We start from the raw sequence: 19852 nt of genomic DNA on the forward strand, positions 1-19852 counted from the left end.
CCAGAAAAATGACCAAAGATCCACGTCAGGATCCTATTATAGAATCATCGAACCTACAGTGCAGAAGGAGGCCATTTGGCCCATCAGGTCAGCACTGAGAACAATCCCACCCAGGTCCCATCCCCCACAACCTCACACATTTACCCTTCTAATCCCCCTGACACGAAGGGGCAATTTATCATGACCAATCAAGCTAACCCGCACATCTTTGGATTGTGGGAAGAAACAGCAGCACCTGGAGGAAACGCACGCAGATGCATGGAGAATGTGCAAACTCCACACACACAGTGACCTGAGGCCAGAATTGAACCCTGGTCCTTGGCACGGTGAGGCAGCGGCGCTAACCACTGTGCCACCATGCCGTTCCACCCTGCGAAAGCCCTGAAGCAGTGACCGACCTGGGAATTGCCTGGGAAGTTCCAACTTGCAATGGGCTCTCTGAGAGCCACCAAGAATATCTCATATTCAAATCAGAGCCGAAGACTCTGATGGTTCTTTATTATTTTTTCAGGAATGTGGGTATTGCTGGCAAGGCCACTATGTACTTCCCATCCCCAAGTGCCACTAAGAATGTAATGGTGAGCTGCCTTCTTAAGCCGCTGCAGTGCATGTGCTGTTAGGGAGCTGGTTCCACCATTCTGTTCCAGCAACAGTGAAAGAATGGCAATATAGTTCCAAGTCAGGATAGTTGTAACTTATCCTGGAGATAAGGGGAACCTGGAGGTGCTGGTGTTTCCTCACAACGATTGCCTTTTTCATTCTGGATGCTGAAGGCGCTGGAGGGCATCTCGTAACTGGTACATGTTGCACATTGCCAGGTTGATGCCACTAGCTGCATTGGAACAACTTCACAGGGTAGTACTAGTTCCGGAGCACAAGTCTTCAGTACTATTGCTGGAATGTTGTCAGGGCCCATAATCTTTGTAATATCCAGTGCCTTCAGCCATCTTCTGATATCACGCAGTGTGATAAAGTTAAAGTTAAAGTTTATTTATTAGTCACAAGTAGGCTTACATTCAAATTAGTTGTGTTTGATCCCTTTCACCCCAAGAACAATATTTAACCCCTTCTTGACAAAATACAGGCCGGAATTCTCAGGGCGTTCACACCCTGATTCTCTGATCCCGTCAGCAATGCACTCCCGTCCGTGGGTTTCCCACAGGGTGGGGTGACATCAATGGGAATTCCCACTCCCAGAGAATCCCACTGCCAGCAAACAATGTGCCGCCTCCCACGCAGCTGGGAGAACTCACCCACAATTTTTTGGTCTCTATTGCTTTCTATGGTAGCAAATTCCACAGGCTTACCACTCTCTGGGTGAAGAAAATTTCTCTTCATCTTAGTCCTAAAGGTTTACCTCAGACCCTTAAACTATGATCTCTGGTTCCACCATCGGAAACATCCTTCCTGCATCTATCCTGTTCAAATTTTGTAAAGTTCTATGAGCTCCCCCCTCATTACTCTAAACTCCAGTGAATATAATTCCATCTGATTCAATCTCTACTCATACATCTGCACCATAATCCTACAAATCAGACTGGTAAACGTCTGAACTTCCTCTAGAGCAAGAGTATCCCTCCTTAGATAAGGAGAATGAAGTGCACGCACTATTCCAGGTCTGGTCTCACCATGGCGCTATATAATTGCAGCAAGACATCCCTACTCCTGTATTGGAATCTTCTCGCTATGAAAGCGAACATACAATTTGGCTTGTTTACCATCTGCTGCACCTGTGACCTTCAGTGACTGGTGTACGAGGACACCCAGGCCTCATTGCATATTCCCCTCTCTCAATTTAGAGCCATTCAGATAATAACCTGCCTTCCTAATTTGCTACCAAAGTGGAGAGCCTCACATTTATCCACATTACACTGCATCTGCATCTCACTCAGCTTGTCCGAATCACACTGAAGCACCTCTGCATCCTCCTCACAGCTCACCCTCCCACCCAGCATTGCGTCATCTGCAAATTTGGAGATGTTACATTTAATTCCCTCATCTAAATCATTAATAAATATTGTGAGTAGCTGTGGTCCTAGTATTGATTCATAAGAACATAAGAACATAAGAAATAGGAGCAGGAGTAGGCCATCTGGCCCTTCGAGCCTGCCCCGCCATTCAATAAGATCATGGCTGATCTGTCGTGGCTCAGTTCCACTTTCCCGCCCTCTCCCCATAACCCTTAATCCCCTCTCTTATCAAAAACCCATCAACCCGCTTCTTAAAAATATTTAGCGAGGCAGCCTCCACCACTTCAACGGGCAGAGAATTCCAGAGATTCACCACCCTTTGAGTGAAGAAGTTCCTCCTCAACTCCGTTCTGAACTGCCCCCCCTTTATCTTGAGGCTGTGCCCCCTAGTCCTACTGTCTTTTTTGAGCGGGAAGAGTCTTTCCACCTCTATCCTATCCATCCCATTCATCATCTTATACGTCTCAATGAGATCTCCCCTCATTCTTCTAAACTCTAACGAGTACAAGCCTAGTTTATTCAGCCTCTCCTCATAGCTCAACCCCCTCAACTCCGGTATCAGCCTAGTAAACCTCCTCTGCACTCCCTCCAAGGCCAAAATATCCTTGCGCAGGTGCGGCGCCCAAAACTGCACACAGTACTCCAGCTGCGGCCTCACCAATGCCCTATACAGCTGCAGCAAGACCTCCCTACTTTTATATTCAATCCCCCTCGCTATGAAGGCCAGCATCCCATTCGCCTTCCTGACCACCTGCTGCACCTGCAGGCTGGGTTTTTGCGACTCATGCACAAGGACCCCGAGGTCCCTCTGCACCGTCGCCTGCTGCAGTTTTTCGCCACGTAAGTAATAGTCCTTCCTACCATTCTTCCTACCAAAGTGGACCACCTCACACTTGCCAACATTAAATTCCATTTGCCATTTCCTGGCCCATTCACCCAGCCTATCTAGATCCTTCTGCAGACTCTCCACACCCTCCGCACAATTTGCCTTTCCCCCAAGCTTGGTGTCATCAGCAAATTTCGACACCCTACACTCGGTTCCCTCCTCCAGATCATCTATATAAATGGTAAATAGCTGAGGCCCCAGCACCGACCCCTGGGGCACCCCACTAGTCACCAACCGCCAATCCGAATAGCACCCATTGACCCCCACTCTCTGCCTCCTATTTGACAACCAATCCTCTATCCACGCTAACACCCTACCCCCAACTCCATGTCCTCTGACCTTCTGCAGTAACCTCTTGTGAGGTACCTTATCAAACGCCTTCTGAAAATCCAGAAAGACCACATCCACCGGCTCTCCTCTATCCACCGCCCTAGACACATCCTCATAGAACTCCAGTAAATTTGTCAGACACGACTTCCCTTTAATGAAACCGTGTTGCGTCTGCCCTATCAAGCAATTCCCTTCAAGATGCCTCGCAATTTCCTCCTTAATGACGGATTCTAACATTTTACCTACCACAGACGTTAAACTAACCGGCCTGTAATTCCCCGCCTTTTGCCTGGCACCCTTCTTAAACAACGGCGTAACATTAGCCGTTTTCCAATCCTCCGGCACTTCCCCGGAATCCAGCGTGGACATTATCCTAGTTACTGTCTGCCATTTGGAAAAAGATCCATTTATTCCTTCCCTTGTTTCCTATCTGCAGACAGTTTTCTATCCATCTCAATACACTACCCCCAATCCCATGCGCTTTACTTTTACACACTTTGTCTTTTGTCTGATACTTAACTGGATAGTTGCACAGTAAATATTGGGCAGATGAAAGCTTGGCTAATATCTGGGCAACCACACTACACATTACCTAATCACAGAGACTGCCCTCGCATCCCTGACCTGACCATGCTTCTTGACCCTATTGCATCCAGCCTGACAACCCACTTACCCACTTACATACCTCACCCAGCATGCACACCTTCCCACCCACCCTACCTACCTCTCACTGCCCTCAGCCACTTACCCACCTCACCCACCCGACCATCTCACCCATCCTACCTACCTTCCCACTTACCCACCGACAACGTATCCAGCCACCCATTGCATCTATGTAACCATTTACCTATGTACCCATTTACCCACTCACCTATTCACTCTTCACCTAAACACCCATTTCCTAACATTCAGGGTGGATCTTTAAACTTATCATAGAGCAATTAGTGCTGAAAAAGCAGATGTGTCATTTCTTGCCCTGACTACAATCCACTCCGGTGGAGTTCCCCAAGGAATGCTGCCCTGCCCATTTCTCTGACAGCTGGGATTAGAAGTTCCCTGAAGAAATGTGTCATTTTATAGGACCAGGGGGAGATTCAAGCACAGCAGTAATCCAGCCATTTAGTTTGCATGTTTTGTTGCGCTTACCTTAGAAAGGGTGGGGACCCTGGGGAGAGTCTTGTTGTTCTATACTAACAGCTGTTTTGCAAGAAATTCTGAAAACCAGGAGGTCCCATGAGGAGGCAAGTAAACGAAACACAGAGTAGAGAAAAAGGACAAACTCCAAGGTGGGTGAAGTATACTTAGGCTGTAGTTGAGTCATTGTGGTTTACAGCATGGAAACAGGCCTCTCAGCCCAACTTGTCCATGCTGCTCTTTTTTCTAACCACTAAGCTAGTCCCATTTGCCCGCATTTGGCCCATTTCCCTCTATATCCATCTTACTAATACCACTCAGTCCCCAACCTCATTACAGTTTTGGCCCAAATATGAAAAGCATGGACAGAGTTGAGTACCAGAGACAAGGTGAGAATGACTGCCCTTGATACCAAGAGACCACTTGATCAAGTGTGAGCCCTCATTAAATGAACTCGATGGAATCAGAGGGAATTCTCTCTGCTGCCTTGATGTCAAGATCAGGAACTCTCACATCAACATTTGAGTTCCAATATTTTTGTCCGTGTACAAAGGATGATTGTTGTGGTTGTTGGAAGTCAATTATCCCACTCCAGAACATCTGTGCAGGAGATACTCAGGGCTCTGCCTCAGCTGAGCCATCTTCACTTGTTTCATCAATGGAGGAAGGAAGAGAGTGTACTGGAGTCAAATTTAAGGATGAAACAAAAGTTGGAGGGAAGGCAGGTTGTAACGAGGATATAAGTAGCTTACAAAGAGATATTGACAGGATAAATGAGTGGGCAGAAAATTGGCAAATGGAAGTCAATGTGGGAAAATATTCATTTTGGAAGAAAAAAATGGGAAGGTGGATTATTGGTCAAATGGAGAGAGACTGCAGAAAGCTGTGGAACAAAGGAACTTGGGAATCCTTATTTATGAAACCCAGAAAGCTGGCACACAGGTAAAAAAGGTAAAGGGAAGGCAATTAAAAAACTGGCTTTTATTTCAAAGAGGCTGGAGTTAAAAGTAAAGAGATGTTACTGCACTTGCACAAGATACTAGTGAAGACGCATTTAGAAAACTGTGTACAATTTTGGTCCCCTTATTAAGGAAAGATACATTATCACTTGGGACAGCACCAAGAGGATTGACCGCAAGTATGGAGGGACTGCCATATGAGGAAAGGTTAAACAGGTTGGGTCAGTACTTCATGGAGTTCAGAAGAATGAGAGGTGATATAATTGAAGCATATTCTTCAGGGGTTAGACATGGTAAATGCTGGGAGGATGTTTCCATTCATGGGAGAATGTAGGACCAGAGGTCACAGAATAAGGGGGTGCTTATTTATGACATATTTGAGGAAGAATTTCTTCTCTCAAAGAGGGGTGAATCTTTGGAATTCTTTATCCAGGAAGCTGTGGAAGCCAAGTCCTTGAAGGGAGATGACGGGCTAGTTGTATGGTCACTAGACTATTAATCCAGAAACTCAGCTCATGTTCTGGGGACCTGGGTTCAAATTCCGCCATGGCAGATGTTGGAATTTGAATTCATTAAAAAGTCTAATGTTGACTACAAAACCATTGTTGGAAAAAACTATCTGTCTCAGTAATGTCCTTTCGGGAAGGAAATCTGTTATCCTTACCCGGCCTGGCCTACATGTGACTCCAAGTCACAACAATGTGGTTGACTCTCAACTGTTCTTGGGCAACTGGGGATGGGCAATAAATACTGACCAGCCAGCGATGCCCATGTCCCACAAATGAATAAAAAAAATTTTCAAAAAATTTGGGGGAAGGGAAAGAAATTGGTGGGGGGGGTGGAATCTGAGAGAAAGGAGGATGGAGAATGGGTGGAGGGGGCAGCAGGAATGGAGGGAATGGAATGGGGTTAGAGGGTAAGAGGTAGGAAGGAGACAGTGGGTGAGAGGAGAGTAGGAATGGGGGTGTAGGGGAGATGGGAAGGAATGAGGTGGTGCCATGAGAGGCAGGAGGTAGGAGGGGGGAGGAGAGAGAATAGAGAGATGAGTGAGACAGGGGAAGAGAGGGGAGAGGAGGGATCATGGAGGAAAGGGAGAGAAGAAAGAGTAGGGAGGAATGGAATTAAAATGTGAGCAAGAAGGGAAGATTTGAAGACCTACCTTGGCTTTCGCCTTGGTCTGACCCCCACCACTCTCTCAGCCTCTCCCAGCTTTCTCCTGATAGGTGAATCTTATCTCATTTTCAACCCTTCATGATATTTCATTCTCATGGCTTTCCTTGTTAATCTATCTTATTGACACAATTCTGTTCAGCAACTCTCTAAACGTTCATTTTTAAAATCTCCAAATATGTTGGCCCAGAATGCAAATCAACTAAGCTTCAAGAATCCGAATAGATGGGCCTTGAAGTCTGTGGTCAAATAATTTTTGACTTTCCAACACAAAACTTTGCAAAAGGTTCCATTAACTTCTGACACTAGAACAACTATTCAAGGTGTTGCTGGCAAGACCAGCATTCATTGCATATCCCTAATTTCCCTTGAATTGATTGGCTTGCTCAACCATTTCATAGGGCAGTTTGGAGTCAACCACATTGCTGGGGACCTGGAGTCACATGTCGGTCAGACCAGGTAAGGATGGCAGATTTCCTTCCCTAAAGGACATTAGTGAACCAATGTTTTTGTTTTGACAATCAATGATAGTTTCATGGTCACCGTTGCTGAGCTTAGATTTCACCAAATTGAATTTGAATTCCACCAGGTATCCTAGTGGTATTTGAATAAATGTTCCCAGAGCATTAGTCCGGGGCTCGGGATTACTTGTCCTGTGATTATCAATATTTCCAATTTTAATATTTAATAACACTTGGGTGCCAGCTAGCTTCCTTGCGTTACCTCCTCAGCTACTATTGCATGATGAAAGTCAGAGAGTCCACTTTCAGTGGAAGTCTTTCTTTTTTTCCCTTTTTTAACAATGAGGTAACTTCCCTCAATTAAGCTTCTTTCTTTGATTTTTGATTGCCATTCTCTCACGTTGTTAAGGTGATTTGGACTCTTCAGAGGCCAGCATCTAACCATAGAGAAGATGTCATTAGTATGAGAAATAACCATGTCTGTAATCAGTCCTTGCAGTCTAGTGATGCAAAGCACAAGCTTAGAGATAACATCTGCCAGTGTTAGAGACCAAATCGTTCCAGATAGTTTTGGAAGCACTGTGAAAAGGAACGTTTATTTTGCCCCACAGATTTTGGGGCCCCGGTAATTTCTCAGTTGCATCATTACCAGTGACTGACTCAGAACAATCTTATTATGCCACCAGACATGTTTTCAGGTTGTGGAACGTTGGAGTGAGCTTTGAACATCCACAGTGAATGAGCACTATAATTGAGACATAGGACAGTGATGGACATGTTATTAGTCAGAAACATTGTAAATTTTCCATCAACTATTATTGTCAAAATTCATTTTTTTTCCTTTGATATTGCTGAGTGTGTATTATGAGCAATGACATTGGGATATAAATGATACCGTCTCCATGAATGTTAGGTTTGCTTGCTGTACTTTAACTGAAAATGCCAATTTTTTGAGCTATTTAGTTGTGTACACGACCAGCAAAACATTTTGAATTAAATGTACCTTTTTCACTTGAGAACCAAAGATTAATTTATTCATGAGAAATTCACATTAAATTAAACATCACAACTATATAAATATTCTAAAACCATTATAGCTACCTTTAGTAAATAGGCACGATTATTCAAAATGCAATGTGTACTAGAGTTCAGCCTTTAATTTTGCAGAGCACTATATGTCCAACTTTGAATTTATCTTCTTGAAAAGCTGGAGGGTGACTTCCTTTGTGATAAAATTGTTAACACTTCCTTTACTATCAGTTATAGATGGATTCTCAAATAGTGGGCTATGATTCCCAGTGGGGCCAGCAAGGTGAGATTTTCGGGACACGCGCTCCAAGGTAGCAAGAGCTGCCATTCACAGACACAAAAATGGCTACCATCCTCAAACACACCAATGGCTGCCATCCCCACACACAGCAATGGCTGCCATTACTAAACACAGCAATTGCTACCATTATTAAACATGGCAACAACTGCCTTTATCAAACACAGCACTGGCTGCCATCCTCAAACACAGCACTGGCTGCAATTATTAAACACAGCAATAGCTACCATCCTCAAATATGGCAATGGCTGCCATTATCAGACACAGCAATGGCTGTCACCCCAAACACAGCAAAGGCTGCCATTATCAAACACAGCAATGGCTACCATTATTAAACATGGCAACAACTGCCTTTATCAAACACAGCAATGGCTACCATCCTCAGACACAACAATGGCTGCCATCGTCAATCACAGCAATGGCTACCATCCTTGGACTGATTTTTTACAGTGCGAGCTCCGTTTAAATCCTCACTTTTCTTTATTTGTGGGTGTGGCCTAATGGACTGCTCATTAACCCAGTGCTGTTGCTGCAAAAAGACTGTGAATAGGCAGGTGTTGTTTTTATTTTGAGAAATCCTGCCTTGTTATTAAATCCCTCCATGAGGGAGATAGGAGTGGGAAGTTGTTGAAGGTGTGGGAGGGGAATGGGAGATGAAGGATGGAAAATAAAAAGGTTCAGTTTTGCCTCTCGCCTGCAAAGCATTGAGGTTATGAAGGGTGCTATACAAATCTAAGCTTTTTATCAGTAATCTTTTGATCAGTAAGTTTTTATACCCGAGGCCATTCAGCTGTTGTCCATCTCCTTCCAGTATTTCATGTCAAATAAAGTGAAAGCCAGGTTTCAAGTTATTTTTGTTTAATTCATTCTTGGGACATGGGTGTAACTGGCTGGCCAACATTTACTGCCCATCCCTGGTTGCCCTTGTTCAGAGTCAACCATATTGTTATGGCTCTGGAGTCACATGAGGGCCAAACCAAGTAAGGGCGGCAGATTTCCTTCCCTAAAGGACATTAGTGAACCAGATGGGTTTTTATGACAGTAGACAATGTTTTCATGGTCATCAGTAGATTCTTAATTCCGATATTCTTTATGGAATTCAAATTCCACCATCTGCTATAGTGGGATTCGAACCTGAGTTTCTGGATTAATAGTCTAGCAAAAATACCACTAGGCCATCAACTCCCCTAATTTATGTTCAATATCCCTGCAGAGCTTGGCAATACACATTGAAAACAATAACCTATAAATATACCTCTTCAGCCATCAGTGAAGGTGTGCTATATAAAGACACTCCACCTGAAATGGATTTTACTGCACACCTATTACCTTTCATAAATGGAAGGATGTTGATAACGATGTTGTTATCTTTATTAGGGTTGTGATTCTAAAATCAGAAGGTAGAAAGAAGTCATGGCTTAGGTATTGATTGATGAACGATCACTACATGGTGGCACAAATGTTGGCAGCAAAATGTTTATTTTTCAGGAAATTCTGGGGCAGCACGGTGGCACAGTGGTTAGCACTGCTGCCTCAAAGCACCAGGGACCCGGGTTCAATTCCAGCCTTGGGTCACTATCTGTCTGGAATTTGCACGTTCTCCCAGTGTCTGAGTGGATTTCCTCTGGCTGCTCCGGTTTCCTACCACAGTCCAAAGATGTGCGAGTTAGGTTGATTGGCCGTGCTAAATTGCTCCTTAGTGTCAGTGAGATTAGCAGGGTAAATAGGTGGAGGTACGGCAATAGAGCCTGGGTAGGATTATTGTTGGTGCAGTCTCAATGGGCCGAATGGTCCCTTTCTACACTGTAGGGATTCTGTGATTCTGAGTCCCTGCAGAAAATTTTGACACTTATTTGTGCTTTTTCACATTTATACTAAAATTTTCAACAAGCTTGCGAAACAAATAATCCATTCAAAGAACAAAGAAAATTACAGCACAGGAACAGGCCCTTCGGCCCTCCAAGCCTGCATTGACCATGCTGCCCGATTTAACCAAAACCCCCTACCACTCCGGGGACCATCCTGTTTGTCAAGACACCCTTTAAAAGTCATTATCGTATCTGCTCCCACAATGACTCCCAGCAATGAGTTCCAGGCACCCCCACCCTCTGTGCAAAAAAAAACTTGTCTTGTACATCTCCTTTAAACCTTGCCCCTCGCACCTTAAACCTGTGCCCCCTAGTAATTGACTCTTCCACCCTGGGAAAAAGCTTCTGACTATCCACTCTGTCCATGTGTCTCATAATCTTGTAGACTTCTATCAGGTCACCCCTCAACCTCCGTTGTTCCAGTGAGAACAAACCAAGTTTCTCCAACTTCTCCTCATAGCTAATGCCCTCCATACCAGGCAACATTCTGGTAAATCTTTTCTGTACCCTCTCCAAAGCCTCCACATCCTTCTGGTAGTGTGGCAACCAGAATTAAACACTATATTCCAAGTGTGGCCTAACTAAGGTTCTATAAAGCTGCAACATGGCTCGCCAATTTTTAAACTCAATATCCAGATGATGAAGGTAAGCATGTCATATGCCTTCTTGACTACCTTGTCCACCTGCATTGCCACTTTCAGTGACCTGTGTACTTGTACACTCAGATCCCTCTGCCTATCAATACTCTTAATGGTTCTGCCATTCACTGTATATTTCCTGTCTGTATTAAACCTTCCAAAATGCATCACCTAACATTTGTCCGGATTAAACTCCATCTGCCATCTCTCCACCCATCTCCTGAGAGAAAATCTGCCTATTGCTGATTATTAACCTTCTAAAAAGACTGCATTTTTCAGTGTTCAATGACGGCAGGATAGTTGGTTCAGTGAGTACTCCCAGTTAAATATCTTAAGAACATAACATAAGAAATAGGAGCAGGAGTAGGCCATCTAGCCCTTTGAGCCTGCCCCACCATTCAATAAGATCATGGCTGATCTGTCGTGGCTCAGTTCCACATTCCCGCCCTCTCCCCATAACCCTTAATCCCCTTGTCTATCAGAAATCTATCTGCCCGTGACTTAAATATATTCAACGAGGTAGCCTCCATCACTTCAATGGGCAGAGAATTCCAGAGATTCACTATCTTCTGAGAGAAGAGGTTCCTCCTCAACTCTGTTCTAAACTGCCCCGTCCCCCCACTCTTATTTTGAGGCTGTGCCCTCTAGTTCTGGTTTCCTTGCTTCTTGCTGCTAGAAGCTTCCTGAAGCTTCATCAGTGATTTCTACAGTCTGTTCTTTTATAGTTTAAATTTCGATTGTCCAAAAGGGGGTGAATATTTCTTTTCCTTCAGCCTCCTTATCAGATTCTGTCAGAAATTCTGAATAATTCACCTTATATACATTGAGCATTGACTGCACTTGACATCAGGTTTTTTTAATCATTCTGCATAAGTAAAATATCATACATTAAAATGCTGGGCACACACTATCATTCCACATGATTCAAGTTATGATCTGATATCATATATCATCTTCAACTACGCGTCATTCCTAAGGCAAGATATCCTCTTGTTTTAAATGGAATTTTTTTTGCTGGAGTTTTTTTTTTGAGGAGGTAACAAGGTCAATGAGGGTAATGCTGTTAATGTGGTGCACTCGGGCCTTTGGATGGCATTCGATGTAGTGCCACACAACAGCCTTGTGAGAACAATTATAGCTCATGGAATAAAAGGGACAGTCGCGATAAGAATACAAAATTGGCTGAATATTAGGAAGCAGGCAGCAGTGGTTAATGGAAGGGGTGGCACAGTGATTAGCACTGCTGCTTCACAGCTCCAGGGACCCGGGTTCAATTCTGGCCTTTGTTGACTGTTCAGACTTTGCACATTCTCCCCATGTATGCTTGGGTTTCCTCTAGATGCTCCGGTTTCCTCCTACAATCCAAAGATGTGCAGATTAGGAGGGTTGGCCATGCTAATTTGCTCCTTAGTGTCCCAAGATGTGTGGGCTCGGGGGATTAGCCGTAATAAATGTGTGGGATTACAGGAATAGAGCTGGGGAAAGGATCTGGGTAAGGTGCTCAGTCAGAGAGTCAAGCAAACTAGGTGCACCAAATGGCCTCTTTTGCACTGTAGTGATTCTATGATTTTTTTCAGGCTGGAGGAAGGTTTGTAGTGATAGTGTCCAGTGATTCGTATTGAGATACTTGCTTTTCCTGATATATATTAATGATCTCGATATTAATTTGCAGGAGACAATTTTAAAGCCTGGTAGCATTGTACGCTGCAAGTAGGACTGTATAAAATTTCAAAAAGGCAATAGGCAAGTTGGTGGAGTGGGTAGATAGATGGCAGATGAAATTCAGTGCCGAGAAATGTGAGGTGATGTATTTTGGTAGGGAGAAATTGGAGGTAAAATTTAAAATAAGAGATAAAATTCTAAAAGGGATGCAAGGGCTGAGGAACCTCGGTGTCTATGTGCATTGATCACCGAAGGTGACAGGATGGGTGGAGAGAACAGTTAATAATCATCTAGTATCCTGGGCTTTATTAAAAGGGGTGTAGAGCACAAGAACAAAGAGGTTATGCTGAACTTATACAAGACACTTGATAGACCTCAGGTGGAGTATTGTGTGCAGTTCTGAGTTGTCTAAGTTCTGAAGGACATAAATGCAGAGGAGAAAATGCTGAAGAAGTTTACAAGAATGGTTCCAGTGATGAGAAGCTTCAGTCAGGAGGATAGGTTGGAGAGGCTGGGACTGTCCTTCTTGGAGAGAAGAAGACTAAGAGATGTTCAAAATCATAAGGGGGCTGGACAGAGTAGAGAGGGAGAAACTGTTCCCCCTCATAAAAGGATCAAGAATGAGAGGGCTCAGATCTAAAGTGATTTGCAAAAGAAGCAAATTGATACCAGAAAAAACTTCTTCACGCGAGGAGTGGTTGGAGTCTGGAATGCACTGCCTAGAAGTGTGGTGGAGACAGGTTCAATCGAGGCATTCAAGAGGGCATTAGATGATTAGTTGAATAGGAACAATATGCAGGGGTATGAGAAAGAGGCAGTGGAATGGCAGTAAACCATAATGCTCATTTTGACAGCCAGAAGCAGACGCGATGGGCCAAATGGCCTCCTTCGGCGCTATAACAATTCTAGGAATTACATCACCGTTGCGTTGTTTCACATGCAGGTTAGTTTTTCAACATTAGGTTTTCAAATCTATAGAAAACAGCCAGAAAAATGGGTTCCTTTGCTAGATGCCAGTCAGGATCATCAACAAAAGCTGGTGACCTTCCTGGTTTTATTTAAGGTCCTCAAATTATTATTAACAGATAGTTCTCTCAAAGCATTTGCTCCTTCGTTTAAGTTTCATTGTTTAAAATTCTACATTTTGATACAAAGAAAATCTACATACAGTATACAGAAAGCTACAGTCTAACTGATTTAACATCACGGCAATAAATAATGCTCTCACTCTTTCACCCTTATCCATCTTGTGGATACATCTGTCCATATGTTGTTTTCCTCCCTAACCCATTTTCTTTGTTCCTTATTTCATAGGATGTGGACGTTCCTGGCAAGAGGTCAGCAATGTGATGTCCACCCAAGTTACTCACGGACGCACTCTCTCACATCATTGCCCCGTGCTTTGAATTTGATCTCATTTCACCCATTACCACCTCCAAACATTAGAATCCCCATGTGGACGCTGCACAGGTTCTGGCGTAAACAGTTAACAGGTGGAGGAGTTGTGCAAAATGAAATAGAGGAATCTTAATTCTTTGTCGGTGTGGTGAAGCTAGGTTACTGCTCCAGATCATTGTCCTGATTCTTAATATCGGCGCAGCCAAGATCTGCTTATTTCCCGAAGTGCGTTAGTCAAAAGTAAGGAAAAAATCAGTGTCGTGCTTCCTTGATAGTTAGAAATTGTTTGAAGTACCTTTTAACTGTCCAGCAAAATTCCCAAAAGAACCCGGAAATTCTACTTGGTTTCTCCTGTGTCGGATCCACACACACGCACACACAGTGGTGGGTGATAGAGTTGAGTGGACAGTCTGCAATATGGAACTATCTTGGCCAGATGTTGCAAAAAAGGAAAAAAGCTAAACTTGAAAAGGCAATCCAGCAACGCGGGGACAGGTGCCACACTCCCTTTGTCTTCCAGCGGCACCAAAGCGCCAGTTTCTTCACCAGCCAGCCGGCAATGAAGCCCAGAATTAACAGGAGGACATGGTTTGATTGCAGCACCCAGATCAAAGCCTCTCCCATTTTCCAGCTCCCTGCAAGTGCAGAATACCCACTAACATCTGGGCGAAGGGAAGGCTCTCAGGCTGCGCGTGCTCCTCTAATTATCCAATCCCTGGGAGCAAAAATGTTGTAAGAAGTCTCACAACGCCAGGTTAAAGTCCGGCAGGTTTATTTGGTAGCGCAAGCCATTAGCTTTCAGGGCTCTGCCCCTTCCTTAGGTGAGTGGGGAGTTCCCCATCAGCACAGCTGGAGGTGGAACCAGCTGCAAATAGCTAAACCAGTGTTACAATAGTGATGGCACAGCTATGTGTTTCTGATGCACCTGCTGACTTTGGAACTAGGATTGTCAACTCCTTCAACCACACAAAAACAGAAAAATGCTGCGAAAACTCAGCAGATCTGACAGCATCCGTGGAGAGAGAACAGAGCCAATGTTTCAAGTCTGGGTGACTCTTTGTCAGAATTAAGAGCAAAGAAAATCAGCAGAGATTTACACTATGAGGGTGGGGAGGTGGGGAGGGGAGGTTGGAATGGGACAAAGGGAATGTAAATGAGGATACAGGAGGCTGACAAAGGTGCTAATAGTGTCCATTAAGTGACCAGAATTGTCACTGGCAGAACAGAGTTACAGATTGTTAAAGGGCTACCCGAGGAGTGTGGCAGTTGCCCTTTTAACAACTTCAGAGTGTGAATTCTCCCTTCCACTTTCACCCTATTTCCATTTATTCTATTTTATTTCATTTCATCTCATTCATCCATTCTATCATTCTTCTTCCTCACCTCCATTTTTCCATTTCTCCATTCCAGATCTTCTTCTTGCCATCCCCGCCCCCTCCTCCTGTCATAATCCCCAGGCAGTCCTTTAACAATCTGTACTTCTGTTCAGCCATCCACACATTCTGATCATTTAATGGACACCTTTAGCACCTTTGCAGCCTTCTTCATCATCATTTACATTCCCTTTGTCCCATTCCACCACTCCCCCTCCCCATCCTCATCTGCTGATCCCCAATTTCTGCTCATCTCTTTGCTCTCAGCTCTGCTGAGGGGTCATCCAGATTCAAAACGTTGGCTCTATTCTCTCCCCACAGATGCTATCAGATGTGCTGAGATCTTCCAGCATTTTTTGTTTTTGCACAGAATATAAGAGCAGGGCAGTTATGTCGGAGCTACATAAAATGCTCATTGGACCAAAGCTATTGTGTGCAGTTCTGGGCACCACATTATAGGAAGGATATGACTGCATTGGAAAGGATGCAGAGGTGATGAATCAGGACATTGCCTGGGCTGGAGTGTTCCAGCTATGAAGGGAGGCTGGTTTGGCTGGTGTTGTTTTCCTTTGAGCAGTGGCAGTACAGTGGCACAGTGGTCAGCACTAATGCCTCACCATGCCAGAGACCAACATTCAATTCCTGACTTGGGTCACTGTATGAGTGGAGTTTGTCCATTCTCTCTGTATCTATGTGGGTTTCCTCCCACATTCTGAAAGACATGCTGGTTAGAGGCATTGACCTGAACAGATGCTTGAGTGTGGTGACCAGGGGAATTTCACAGTAATTTCATTGCAGTGTTAATATAAGCCTTACTTGTGACTAATAAATAAACTTTACAGAGAAGGCTGAGGTGGGAACTGACTGAGATGTACAAAATTATGAGGGGCCGTATAGATAGGAAGAAACTTTTCCCCTAAGTAGGTCAGTAACCAGGGGCATAGATTTAAGGTGAGGAGAAGGAGATCTAGAGGGGATTTGAGGAAAAACATTTTCACTCAGAAGGTGGTGGGAATATAGAATTCGCTGCCTGAAAGGGTGGTAGAGGCGGGAACCCTGGCAACATTTAAGAAGTATTTAGATGAGCACTGGCAAAATCATAGCAAAAAAGGGCACAGACCAAGTACTGGAACATGGGATTAGAATAGGTAAGTGCTTAATGGCTGGTGCAGACATGATGGACCAAAGAGACTCTTTATGTGCTGTAAAACTCTGAGCTATTGTTTGTGAGGTATGATTCCTTGAATATGACTGTCAGCTTGTTGCCTGACTAGTCTGTGGGACAGTCCTTTTTGGAAGCTTCCAGGCTACTGTCAAGGAGGACTTTGCAGGATCAACAGGTCTGGTTTACTGTTGTAATTTCAGGTGTATAGGGCAATGTCAGGTGGTCCATGTGGTTTCATTTCCTTTGAGACTTCGTAACTATTTGTTACAACTGAACGGCTTGGAAGGATATTTAAGAGGACATTGCTGTGTATCTGGAGCCACGTATAGGCTGGAGCAGGCGAGATGGCTGATTTCCTTCACTAACAGGGGCATTAGTGAACCAGGTGGGTTTTTACGATAATCAATTCATGGCCACAGCCATAATTACTGAAACTAGTTTTTAATTCCAGACTATATTAATTGAATTTAAATTCTACCAGCTGCCAGGGTGAAATTTGAAACATGTTATTGTGTACAGTTTTGATGTCCGTGTCTGAGGAAGGATGTCCTTCCAATAGAGGGAGTACATCCAAGGTTTACCAGGCTGATTCCTGGGATGGCAGGTCTGCCATATGAGGAGAGACCAAGTCAGTTAGGATTATGTTCACTGGAGTTTAGAAGAGTGAGAGGGAATCACGTAGAAACTTATAAAATTCTAACAGGTTAGACAGGGTAGATTCAGAAAGAATGTTCTCAATGCTGGGGAAGTCCAGAACTAGGGGTTACAGTTGAAGATAAGGGGTAAATCTTTTAGAACTGAGGTGAGGAGAAATTTCTTCATTCAGAGGACGGTGAATGTGTGAAATTCACTATCACAGAAAGTAGTTGAGGCCTAAACGTTGCCTACTTTCAAAAGAAATTAGACATAGCTCTTGGGGCTAAAGGGATCAAGGGATATGGGAGGAAGTGGGGAATTAGGATATTGAATTTGATGATCAGCTATGATCAAAGTGAATGGTGGAGCAGGCTTGAGGGGCTGAATGGCCTATTCCTGCTTCTAGTTTCAATGTTTCTATGTTCCCAAAGCATTAGCCCGGGCCTCTGTATTTCTAGACTGGTGACATTATCACCACAGTAAGAAATCTCACAACACCAGGTTAAAGTCCAACAGGTTTATTTGGTAGCAAAAACCACTAGCTTTCGAAGCTCTGCTTCATCAGGTAAGTAGAATTCTATTCACAAACAGGGCATATAAAGACACAAACTCAATTTACAAAATAATGATTGGAATGCAAGTCTTTACAGGTAATCAAGTCTTAAAGATACAAACAATGTGAGTGGAGAGACGGTTAAGCACAGGTTAAAGAGATGTATATTGTCTCCAGACAGGACAGCTAGTGAGATTTTGCAAGTCCAGCTAGTGTGACACATGTCACACTATCTGTAACCCCCACAACTTGCCTGGACTTGCAAAATCTCACTAACTGTCCTGTCTGGAGATAATACAGATCTCTTTAATCTGTGCTTAACACTCTCTCCGCTCACATTGTCTGTACCTTTAAGACTTGATTACCTATAAAGACTTGCATTCCAATCATTATTTTGTAAATTGAGTTTGTGTCTTTATATGCCCTGTTTGTGAATAGAACTCCCATTTACCTGACGAAGGAGCAGCGCTCCAAAAGGTAGTGGCTTTTGCTACCAAATAAACCTGTAGGACTTTAACCTGGTGTTGTGAGACTTCTTACTGTGTTTACCCTAGTCCAATGCTGGCATCTCCACATCACGACATTATCACCACACCAGCACCTTCAGTTACAAATAAAATTAGGAGAATTTTGGACTGTTCTCCTTGCAAAAGAGAAGGTTGAGAGGTGATTTTGATTGAGTTATTCAAAATCATGAGGTGTCTGATAAACTAGATAGGGACAAAGTATTCCCCTCGCGACAAATATCAAGAAACAAAAGGCAAAGATTTGAGTGATAAGCCAAAGAAGCAATGATGACGTGAAGAATTTTTACACCTAGTAGCTGGCTGGGATCGGAAACGCATTGTCCTCGAGTGTGGCGGAGACAGCTCTGGATTTACTGAAGTTTTTCAAATAGGAATTGGGATATTATTTGAAAAGGGAAAATCTGTAGGGCTCTGGGGAAAGGACAGGAATAGCAGTGGGTGAATTGCTTTACAGCAGGCCAGTCCAGACAAAGCTGGCCAAGTGGTCTCTTTCTGGACATTTATATGATTGGTCTCAACATATTTGGGAGGAATCCAGTTATAGGGGATGTTAACTGAAGAATTTGGCTGTTCAGTTAGCTGCGATTTTTATGAAACAGTTGAGGTATAGGAATGACACACCACGATGCATGGCTGCCAGTGAGAATTGAAGTATGCAATTTTGGCAAACTGGGCCAATGGGAGTAGTATCTAAATTGTGCAAATGGAGAGATTATAGAGGGTTAGCCATAAGCTAATGGTTTATTAAATTTCTGGGTGCTGTGTTTGGAAATAGCAGGCTACAGGGCATAAGCAGTGCAAGAGTTGAAGCATAGAAACTTATATATGATAGAGATTTGTCAATTCTTATCACTCCCTGAATTGCCTAATGTATCAATTCTGGTAAAATGGCAACAACTTGCTCTTGAAGATATTGCTTTTAAAGTAAACTGTAGCACACATCAGAAACAGGACACATCAGTTAACAGATTTTTTTAATCACTCTTAAGATTGTATGGTGCAGGCTTCCTTTGCAAAAAAACTTCTGAAGCTGTTTTTCTGGCTCTGATAGTAAGTGTATTGGTCTTGATTGCTGACTGTTTAAATCCTCAAACCTCCTTTTGAAGGATAGCACATTTGTTTGTTTTCAATATTGCATATGTTGAATTTGGTGACATGATGACCATGAGTTTGGTGTGAATTGAAATCCTATTAGATAACAGTGCTGCTAATCTGTTTGTTGTTACATACAATTCATAGTATGGTTTTCAATAAACCCAGGGATTTGTTCTTTTATCCATTGATAGGATGCAAGTGTAGCTTGCATGACCAGTGTTTACTGCCCATTCCTAATTGCTCTGTGGTCTGTAAGGTGTAGGTAAACCCATTGTGTTGTTCCAGGATTTTGGAATCAGTCTTCCATCCATTGACTCTGTCTACACTTCCCGTTGCCTCAGGAAAGCATCCAGCGCAATCAAGGACCCCATGTACCTCAGACATGTTCTCTTCCACCTTCTTCCGTTGGGAAAAAGATCCAAAAGTCTGAGATCACGTACCAACCGACTCAAGAACAGGTTCTTCCCTGCTGCCATCAGACTTTTGAATGAACCTACCTTATATTAAGTTGATCTTTCTCTACACCCTAGCAATGACTGCATTCTGCACTCTCCTTTCTTTCTCCCCTAACTACTCTATGAATATGCTTTTTCTGTATAGCCTGCAAGAAACAATACTTTTTATTGTATCCCAATTCATGTGACAATTATAAATCAAATCAAGTATGTAAACTCTATTCCTAATGCATTTAGTGTATAAT

Source organism: Carcharhinus amblyrhynchos, chromosome 7 (assembly GCF_965287045.1).
Source record: "Carcharhinus amblyrhynchos chromosome 7, sCarAmb.v2.hapA, whole genome shotgun sequence".
NCBI lineage: Eukaryota > Metazoa > Chordata > Chondrichthyes > Carcharhiniformes > Carcharhinidae > Carcharhinus > Carcharhinus amblyrhynchos.